Consider the following 11,421-nt stretch of genomic DNA (forward strand, 5'->3'; position numbering starts at 1 on the left):
TTACATATTTTTTATTATTTTTCATATATTTTCTTATTTCTTATTATTTGTGGCTTTACTCTGGAGGCACGATTGCTACACCTATTTCTGCGTAATAATCGCAGTGTTAAGCGCTACAGTACTGTGTTCCGTTTTGAAGGGTGTGGTAAGGGAAACATACGTATCCGAGACGTTCCAACTCAGTCCTCAGCACCGCATCTGTTGCGAATCTAAGGTATGAGTCTAATCTTATCGGAGGTTGACTTTTCATGTCCATAAGTGGTAGTAACCACTCCCCATCAGGCTGTCTGCAAGCCAAATTGCTACTTAAGTATTATAAACAAAATATATCCAAAAGTTTTTACTGCGGAACTTATCACATTACTACGAGAAGTGGTTCGTGGCGGGAGGGAAATTGCTTACATATTTTTTATCATTTTTGAAATTTTCCTTAGTGTTAATTCTTATTCTCAAGTTTTTAATATAGAATAAGATGGTAGAACTATTTGTGGTTTCATTTCAGCGGCACCACCGCCCATCACTACACTTATTTTTGCCTAATAACAGCAGTGTTAATTGCTCCTGTGCTCCACTTTGAAAGGTGTGGAAAGTGAAACATACTTATTATTACAATTCTTGTTATTTACCATATTTAACTTATTTGTAAAAATGTTAAGTATACTAAAATAACAAGTGCCACCTTTATTTATTGTAATGCGGATCTTATCGCATTAGTTAATTTCGTGTTGTTCAAGGCGGGAGGGAAATTAATTTCAGGTGGGATTGCATACAGATTTTTTCACACATAATTCAGTGTTTCGTTATTTTTCTATTTTACGATTTCATGTATTTATTTAATTTACTTTACCATGCCAATAGCTAAATAAACAAAACTAATAAATAAATTAAGTCTGTCATTATGTATGTAAGCCAATTAATTGTGCACATCTTTCATATTAGAAATGATATTGTCTTTTTGTACAATAAATACTAAATGTAGAGCCGTGAAGGTTTCTACCACCTTTACCACTTATGCAAACGCTACCACCTTCTTAATTAAAAAAGAAATGTTTATATAATCTAGTAATGGATAAATTATAATAATTAATCGCAGGATTACATTATTACTATTAATTTGATGCTGAATACATTATCAGGGCACGACATGATTAATCAACTTACGCCCTAATTACTTGATACTAACGACGATGGTCTTCTTCATTGGACCGACACGACATCGACACGGCAACGACATAACTGAATAAGTAATTCTATGAAATTGTACTGCACATCGTCTCATTTCCAACTATTTTACCTTATATAGGAACACCTCGTGCAAGATTTTTTTATAATATAGGAGTAGCAGACGAGCATGCAGTCCACCTGATGGTAAGTGGCTACTGCCGCCCATGGACATCTGTAATCAACCCCAGATGATTAGATATTCCTACCTGAATTCGGCCACAGACGCGCTGCTACCTCACCTCGGAAAAATATGTCTCCCTTACCACACCCTTCAAACCAGAATAAAAGTTAATGCGTTCCCCCAACTCCCCCTATTTGCCTATTAAATCAAATTAGGATAGCATCGTTAACTCTTTCTATCAGGTAGAAATAAAGTGCCACTCAGTCCAATTACAATTTAAGTTGTTAAAAAATATATTAAAATAAAACTTTATAGCTTTCTAAAGTAGTAAAGTTAATTGGCAAAAGGTGCAAGTTTCAAAAATTGGCATTCTTAAATACGTTCTGGCACTAAAAGAGCATAGTTGGAATGAACTTATCTTTTATTCATTCACCAATCGTATTGGACAATCGCCCGTTTTTAGATAGCGTTAATTAAAAATATTAATGAAAAATACATTGTTAACCTTACACGACACCCACTACCATTCCGGTCGTAAGCATTCACAAAAACAAAAACAGAAACACCTTCTTTTTCCTTCAAAAAGTACCCGACGACATGGGAGCTACGCCGGGTTATGTGGGATTTTTACCGCACTAAAACCCACCCGTTGGCCGCCCTCAACACTTGTTGGAGAACTCCGGGATCTCCGACGGAAGACAACCGCAGTCCTCCAATACAACTCAGTCATAGTAGAATAAGAATAGTTATTAAAATAAATAAATATATATCTAGTTCAAACGTTTTGATCTGATGATAATAGTTGAACTGACGTAAGAGGTATCTGCACCTCATAATAAGTTATATTTTAATCACATTTGTAGTTTATACAAGAACTACTTGATTTTCATTATAATATTATACAAAATCCAATTATAGTATTCGATAAGAAATCCTCTGGAACTGAAATTACATGACTCGAACAAAATAAATCTAATAAAAATATGAAATTTGGAATTCGAACATCAAAACATTTTCTTTTACATCAACATTAATGTTTGGAGGTAAGGTACACGCGAAAATAGGCATTATTGACAAGATACGAATGCTCATTAACGCGGGGAACGGATGATATGGGGCGATACGGGCAAAACGCTTCAAAAATGGCACTTGATGAGAAATGTCAGATATTCGTCAATGACACTGTGGTAAGAGGTACCATGGAGGTTTACACTCGAAATACTCGAAAACAAACTTTATTTCTCTTATAAATACGTTCATTTGGAGTGTGTAGGAATGGAGCGACGAGGTAATGACGACTTTAGGATGGGCGATATCTGACTGTATTGAACAGTCAACATCAAAATGTATTGGTAAGTATCTAGCGATGTATACAAAATGAGTATTATTTTGATTTCCATTATATAATTTTTTAATATTATTTTAGTAATGACAACTTAAATGAATCAGGTTTGTCTAGTCACTCGATTCTAAAATTTTAAGTAAGGAGTCTGATTGATGTAATAGGTATTTTTTAATCATAAAAAAATCAATTAACGTGGCGTCCACAGGAGAGTAGGTTGCCGCTGCCGCCTTTGTCCAACCATGTCCTGAGGCGATGAGCTGTTAACTCTGAGGACAAAATTGAATAGGTCTAACCAGACTAGACCCTGACCAGAACGTAACAGCGCTCTGAACTGCTGTTAGTAAGCACAAACAAGTGTTACGATGGTGCCGACACGTGCCACATTGGGTTCTATCATATTCAAATATAATGATTTATTATAACGATAGATAGAAACTCTAAAATGAGACTCGAGATACCAGAAGGTAAAACATATAAAGTTACTAGTGGCACATGATATATTAAACTGCAATGTAGCAGCTCATACCTTAAAGTGCAATCCATCTTGCAGTTACTTTACTTATCGTGTTAATTAATCAGTTTCCGAGTTCTGTTAGTGCAAATTTCAGTCGAGTTTATGCTTAAGAAACGTATTCCTACTTTACTAAAAGCTTTTTATTTTTATTAAATTCAACGTTTGTGTTATTTATGAGAAAGTTAATTATATTAAAGATACTAAAATGATAAGTACTAGTGGGTAATTTGATACAGTTTTGGAATAATATCTTAATACATGGTTTAATATGACTTGTACTAAAATTTAAATCTACTTTTTTGGTTTCTTTTCTCAATAATATGGATTTATTTCTACTGTTTCCATCTTTTGTACACTAATTAAGTGATAGTTCCTTAAATACTGATTGAAATAATTGGAAGACAAAGAAATAGAAAATATATATTTACGTTACGCACACAATTTCAAGTTAATAATTTTATTGCGAAAATCTTTATTTGTTTATTAGTTACACTAACAAAGTGTACACCATCTGTTCCAATACACAGGCTTGACTGAATAAGTTACAAAGTCTTTTCTGTTATTTGCTGCTGCTGCCTGATCCTTAATCAATGTCTTTAAATTCTAGTCATATTCCGTATATTAACCTAAAAATATATATTTCGCACATCGCATGTCAGATGTGAATCATCTTGCAGGTTTCAAATCATCCGCGTTACGGTCAAATTAAAGGGAGGGTGTAAAGGGAAAAACGGGAGTTTTAAAAGAATCCCTATGTCTATATGACGGTGATGGTAATAGCTGTCGCATTACATTCATTTATCTCATTTAGCTCAAGATGTCTTTGTCAGGCGTTTGTCAGAGAAATTGTAATCCCTAACGGTTTTTATTTGTTACACGCTTTGTTGGGTTTTTTGTATACACTGAATTTACCGGAACTTACAGTTTACATAAAGTTGTAAATTCCGATAAAATCAGAGTTTTAGGTTGAGTATGTTTATGTCATGGTTAGCTTTGCTCTACTAGTACTGGTTTCTGGGTGCCAGTAAATAATAAAATATATGTATAAGTACGCGTAGAACAGGGCTTATATCTAGAATCGATTATATGTACGGTAAGAACAAAAAGGACGTATTTGAAACTAAAATAATTGCGTCGCTACTTTAGAGTATCGATAAATCTTATTATTAACACATTTATATCAAAACAGAGTATACATTATTGTGAAATTAAAGTAGTACACACACGACTTGATGGAAGTAAATGATGGAAGTTTAGCACATTACCAATTACAATAAGGCGGACTTAATGTTCCTAAGTTACTTCAATTATATAATAAATATAGTTCAAAAAACTAAAAAAACACTTTTTATGATAAAATCAACTAAAAAGCTTTTGGTGTTCTATTTCATTCTTTCATATATGCAGGATACTTCTACTGAAAAACGGAGTTACTCACTGACAAACATACAAGTGAAGCTAATATAAAGCGTGTAAAAATAATGAATAATATGGAACAATTTATTTAAATAACGCATTTTTTGTTTAACACTTGAGAATTTAACGTACATCGTTACCGGTAGGCACTGGTCTAACAATACTTAGTTATGCTATAGAACCGCAACCTTAATTCATTATTTACTTACAACCTTTCATATATAATGTAGAATTAACTCGTAAAGTTCTTACACAAAAGATTCCCTTATGAATAATTGTAGGCGAGACCAGGTGTTTTAATATAGCGAATAGATTGAGTTCCGTACTTTGTGTAAAAGGTAAAAGGGTAGAGCTAAATAAATAATGATAATGTTATGAAAATATGTCACACCATCTGTCCTGGTAATTTTTGTCTCATTACAACCAACCCTGGTAAAGAAAAGGGTCGTGTGTCTTTTTAGAATGCCCTAAGGGGTTTTCTCGTGTTCTATACATTTAATTTTCATCTCATTAAATTGTGTTTGTTTTTTTTTATTTGTTTTAGACGTAGGATGGAAATAAACGCGTTATAAACGATAAATTCAGTTTTGCAAATATTTCGTGCAAACAATTTCGAAAAAGAATTGCATGGATTTTTGTATCGTTTAATGGTCAGACAAAAATCCACCCTCCAATGACAAGCGACAGTCGACCCATGTGAAATGTGTCAAATGCATGAAAAATATTCAGGAAATTTGCATAGGAATATTCGGGAATATTTTTGCTATTCAGTTGTATCTGATATTTTAGTCAAAAATAAATATAATGCATATCAACAAATAACAGTCGTCAAAAACAAAATACATGTAACCTTGTATGAATAGTAATTGTACACATTAAAAGTAGTACTCTTATTTCCTAATAATGGGAAGTCAACCTAACGGTAAGTGGCTACTGTCGCCCATGGATATTTGCAATCCATTTCAGACATGATTAGTGTCATACCTGAGATCGCCCACAGATGCGCTGCTACCCCTGCGGAGAAAGCTGGAATACCTCGGAAAAGTATGCCTCTCTTACCACACCTTCTCGCCAACGGAAGCCTACATGAGATCCCGTTGTTATATTAGCTTGTTACCGCTGTGTTTTAGGTAAGACTCCTATTATATGTTAAATACGGGTAGTCATCATCATTGACATCATTGCATGCACATTTGTTCTTTATTTTAATTTAATAACATACTTAATTAAACACGATTTTTTTTTAAATATATTAAAGTCCATCTTCACCTCCCTTTTAAAATTTCAAATGAAATATAAAGCGCCTTAAAAAGGAGATGAAAATGGAAATATTAAAGTTCTTATTTAGAACGTAGCAAGCTACTGATGTGATTACGCTGGCTTCTCAAAGGGAATTAAGTTCTAGCGTTCTGACGAGATCTTTGTTGACAGCGCAGTTCTAGCTCGGCTTAAGCCAGATACGCTACAAAATATGCTAGTGTTTGTTACTATTGAAGCGAACTTCCATTATGCCTTAAGAGATGGCGCTTTACGTATATTATTGACAGCGCAGTTAAGCCAGATAGGCTACAAAATACGCTAGTGTGTTCATATTGAAGCGAGCTTTTATTGTGCGATAAGCGTAGTTCTAACTCAGCTTAAGCCAGATACGCTAGAAAATACGCTAGTTCTTGTCACCATTGAAGCGTTCTACGTAACTTTATTGACAGCGCAGTTCTAGCTCGGCTTAAACCAGACACGCTAGAAAATACGCTAGTGTTTGATACTATTGAAGCGAGCTTCCATTATGCGATAAGAGATGGCGCTGTACGTATCTTTATAGACAGTGCAGTTTTAGTTCAGGTTTATGACTGTACGCCGGAAAATACGCAAGTATTTGTCACTATTGAAGCGAGCTTCTATTATGCGATAAGAGATGGCGCTGTACGCACGAGTATCTTTATTGACAGCGCAGTTATACGTTAAAGCTTAAGCTAGATACGCTAGAAAATACGCTATTGTTTGTCACTATTAGAGCTTCCATTATGTCATAAAAGATGGCGCTGTGGTGTTTTATGTGCGTGCAACCCGCATTTTAAACAACCCTGTTTTGTGTATAAGTATTAACGAGATTTAAACCACATATTAATTAGGTTATTTCTTTTTTCGGAAAAAAAAGATATATTATCTATTTTCTATATCCGAATAAAACAACTTCTATCTCAGTAAACGTATATATAATTAGGTTTTGTTTATTTATTTAGGAGTGATCTTACGAAGGAAATTTACTACATATAAATATTATATGTTTATGAAAAATAATGTAGTTGGTATCGAAACTGGTGTTTCAGAGTTAAACTCAAAAGTTCATGATTAACAATACTGGAAACTTTGGAAAAATAAGTTCATTTATAAAGAAGCACTTTTTCTTTGTGACTTCTCGACATTGGCTTAATTTGTTCCTTCCTGTTTTGTAATTTCTTCGCTTTGTGAAGCTTTTGAAAATAAGCTCCAGCACTTGAAAAGAAAGTATTAAGTGCTTACTTTTATTTACACGGAAAATATTGGTACTTAAGTCCTACTGTAGACTATTTATCTTAAGATGACTCGTTTTAATTTTATTTTAGGATAGAAAGTCTGAAGGTGGTAGAACCCTTTGTGGTTCGACTCCAGCGGCACCACCGTCACACCTATTTCTGTCTTATAACACCAGGGTTAAACGCTGCTGTGTTCTGGTTTGAAGGGTGTGGTAAGGGTGGTAATAATTATCCGAGGGATTCCAGCTTAGTATTCAGGGGTAGCGGCGCATCTGTGGCCGACATCACGTAGGAATATTGAATCCTATCTGGGGTTGAGTAAAGATGTTCATGGGCGGTAGTAGTCACTTACCATCAGGTGGACTACATGTTCGTCTGGTAGTCTTATATTATAAAAAAGCAACGTATTCGTTGATTACCTCAGTTAATACGTTCTATTTTAGTTTTATATAAAGTCAGTTAGAATCAAAAAAATTAAAACTTTAAATTGGCCACTGTCAATTGCCCTAACAAGGAAGTAAACATCAGTGTTATTAAGTTTAAAGGAAACAATAAATTTTAATACTAATTTCCTTTACAATGACATATTTTTTGAAACTTTAGTTCACCTTCCTTAGGCAATGCCTGTCACATAAAACAGTTCAGATTTTGCCCTTTTGAAAGTAATTACTACAAGCATCTATAAGTGTAATCCCATTTAACTCTATGTAGTTTTTTTTATATAATATAGGAGTAGCAGACGAGCATACAGTCCACCTGATGGTAAGTGGCTACTGCCGCCCATAGAAATCTGTAATCAACCCCAGATAGGATTAGATATTCCTACCTGAAGTCGGCCACAGATGCTTCTACCCCTGAGGACGAAGCTGCAACGCCTCGGAAAAGTAGGTCTCCTTTACACACCCTTCAAACCGGAACACAGCAGCGCCTAACACTGATGTTATTAGGTAGAAATAGTTGTGGCGGTGGTACCGCCGGAGACGAACCACAAAGGGTTCTACCACCTTCAGATAGTATTACGTATTCTACTCAAGTCTATCATTCTGTTATCAATTGATCCGTGTGGTATATGTTTAATCGCACTGTGGTTCAAACGATGCCGCACATGACTTGCATATCGGATTAACTACATGACTATTCATGCGACTAGCATTAATGCATAGCTAATGTATTGTATCTACTACGGGAATAACAATACAAATTCTCTATTCTAGAACAATTAGATGCACGATAAAAATCTTATCTGAAACTTAGTAAAACAGAAGTAGTATGTTTGAGTATATTGTTACGGTTGAGTAGACGACAGAGTAAATATATATTTAACATCACTACATACTTAACGAATGACAACAAAAAAAACTATTCAATAAATTAAAAGGCAATAATTACAGAAAAAAAAACTATTTTGAGGCAAATTGATTTCACAAAACAAATTAAGCAATTTTTTCGCTGTCAGGACCTTATATACTTCATCGGCACCTTGAAAGACATTTTAGAAACTTTTTGATTGATCGTAGATGTAATCAACAATAACCACTAATAATTAGATGGACTGCATGCTCGTTTTCTACAAATTTAAAAAACTTAACTGTTGCGATGTTACCAAAGTCCAACCAAAAATAATAATTATAACGCTAACGCTCTCTACACTCACAACCGCACACTAGTATTCTCTGTATCGTGGGTGCTATGTGGGTGGTGTGGGTGTATGGACACACACAGTGACAAATACACAAACACCCAGACCCAAAAACAGAAACCTAAATCAATCATTTAGATATCTGTCTGGCCGGGGATCGAACCCGGGACCCTGTGCGTGTCAGACCGGTGACCGCTCCGCAACGCGGGTCGCCGAATTTTGTATTAGAAGCCTTTAATATAAAGGAATATTACATATTTGATATATAGAGAAGTCTTCAAATAGTTTATTAACCTCAAGAGCGAGTAAGAATTATTCTTCCTTGATACATAAACATATTTTTACTTGTCTAGACAAAGTAATGGACGCTTTTGTGTTATTGACCGTAAGATTGAGCGAACAATTTAGTTAGAACTTAGTTGTTAAAGAAATCTAGAGAGTTTCTAGGAAAACAATTAAAGATTTGTTATCTTAATTCGTCTACTAAAATTAAAAATAGGGTTATCATTTTTTTCATTTTCGATATACATTATTTCTGTTTATTGTGTTTTAATTTCTGAATATCTTATATTAAATTAAAATTTTATTATATTTTATAGTATATATTGTAAAATTATTTAAAATATAGGTAAGAAATAATAGAATGTCAGGGTATCTAAAAATAAATATGAAATCTTAGTATACCTAAACTAAACTGTGCCTAAAATAGGTAGCACTATTAATATCATGCAAATAATTGAACTAACTACAATTTAAAGGTGAAAGAACTCGGATGATTCCTTCGGACGCACCTAAAGGGAAAAACGGAACCGTATTACTAAGCTTCCGTTGTCTGTCCGTCTGTTCGTGTACCACAGGGAACCTTATAGATATACATTATTTCTAAAAATAGTGTAAAATCAAGAAAAAACCGCATATCGACAACCCTAGCATTTATGGCACGCCGCCAGTAGTAAACACATCTATACTTGATATTGTATCGTGAATTTTATGTTTTATTTATAAGTAAAACGTTAGTTTCGGCACATATTGGAAGACCTTCGACTCACCATTATTTATAGATCCCCTCTCGATTGTATGGGGTTTCCGAGTAGTGAGTGTCTTGTCCGTTTCGAAATTGACGGATTCGTTTACCGAAATTGTTTCGTATTTTTTCAGGTTTGTTTTGTATTCGCATTTATGTGGGTTTATTTTGCAGAAGTTTTCTTTGTGAACCGAAAAGTAAACTGCAGTCCACACGATGGTAAGTGATGGTCATCATAGGGTTAGAGTTATATCTGAGAGGTCGGTCACAATTTCGTCAAATTGTGGTACAAGATTTTACTTGTATAAAAATAATTATTGCTACATTTTTTTGTCAATATTGCATATATTATTATTAAAAATATATAATTGAAAATGTGATAATACTATGCAGAATAACATAAGTATCAACCTGGAATTCTCATTATTAACCTCCACATATAAAAATAATTAAACTTTTATAAGCTGGAAAATTTCAAAACCATAATATTTTATTCACAGATTTTTACTGAACGTCAATATAATCTACTACCACTACGGAAGGCTATGGAGAAGAAGCGACGAAAAAACTCCATAAAACACATGTTAAAAAAATACAAAAAATGACTATGGTTTGACCCCGACAGTAAATATTCTCATTAAACTAGAAAAAAACAAATTATAAAGTAATCGAAACTTATTTACAAAATGTATATACATAATAATATAAAAACATAAACACTACCATAAAAAAATATCACCATCACTATTAACTTATTGATTGAATCTAATTTTATTTATGTTAAAATAATATAACTACAGTACATTTGTTCGTACTCATAGTTGTGCGATGTCACAGATGAATGGGTTGATGTATTTCGACGAGTTGAATCAATGGCTCCGTGGCGCAACGGTAGCGCGTCTGACTCCAGATCAGAAGGTTGCGTGTTCAAATCACGTCGGGGTCAAAGTATTTCTTTGGAAGCCTTTTTTTTAATAGAATTTATTTATATTTTAGTAGATAATTATTGTTTTATTTATAAGTTTATACTCGTAATATTTTTTTTATTTATAATTATAAGTTTTGTGACGGTGTTATTTAGTTCCTACGATTTTGGTACTGATTTTTGCAACACTACGTGACTACGTGATTTCTTGTAATTGACGATTTGATTTAGTTCTAACCTTTATTTTGTTTGATAGGTGACTTGATCGATTTTTTTTTTCTAAGATTGAAGAAAATCTGTTCAGATTTTTTTATGCGGTCAGATCTTATTTTTCATAGACGGGTTTGTTTAAAATTGTGTGCGAGGTGGTCATTATGCCAGTCTGATACGCAGTGTTCTGGGTTCGAACCTCGGCCAGCCAGACAAGTAAATAATTAATTTAGATTTATGCAATGGCTGTTTATACTTTATGTATTTGTTTTTTGTACTAAACTTTAAACTTTAACAATTTCCGTCTTGTAAATATGCCAAATTTCGACCTATGGCAGGCTATTATATTATAAATATATAACTACTTAGTGTGTCCATGTAAACCACGGTATGCGAAATTTTAGTTTGTGACTATGAGTAAAAAAATCGTAAATCATATAATTGACATGATCAATTAGGGTTTAATTGCGGCAAAAAACTTTAATAC

At 33.6% G+C, this 11,421-nt stretch overlaps 1 non-coding gene across 1 annotated transcript; it reads left to right on the forward strand.

The window, feature by feature from the left end:
* The first annotated feature begins 10,673 nt into the window (after positions 1 to 10,673).
* On the forward strand, positions 10,674 to 10,745 carry TRNAW-CCA (transfer RNA tryptophan (anticodon CCA)). Its single transcript has one exon. It is a non-coding gene; the product is annotated as a tRNA-Trp (tRNA).
* Positions 10,746 to 11,421: the final 676 nt, after the last annotated feature.

The sequence above is a fragment of the Epargyreus clarus genome, unplaced genomic scaffold, assembly GCF_041222505.1.
Source record: "Epargyreus clarus isolate Ecla_fem2 unplaced genomic scaffold, WU_Ecla_fem_2.2 ptg000029l, whole genome shotgun sequence".
Lineage (NCBI taxonomy): Eukaryota > Metazoa > Arthropoda > Insecta > Lepidoptera > Hesperiidae > Epargyreus > Epargyreus clarus.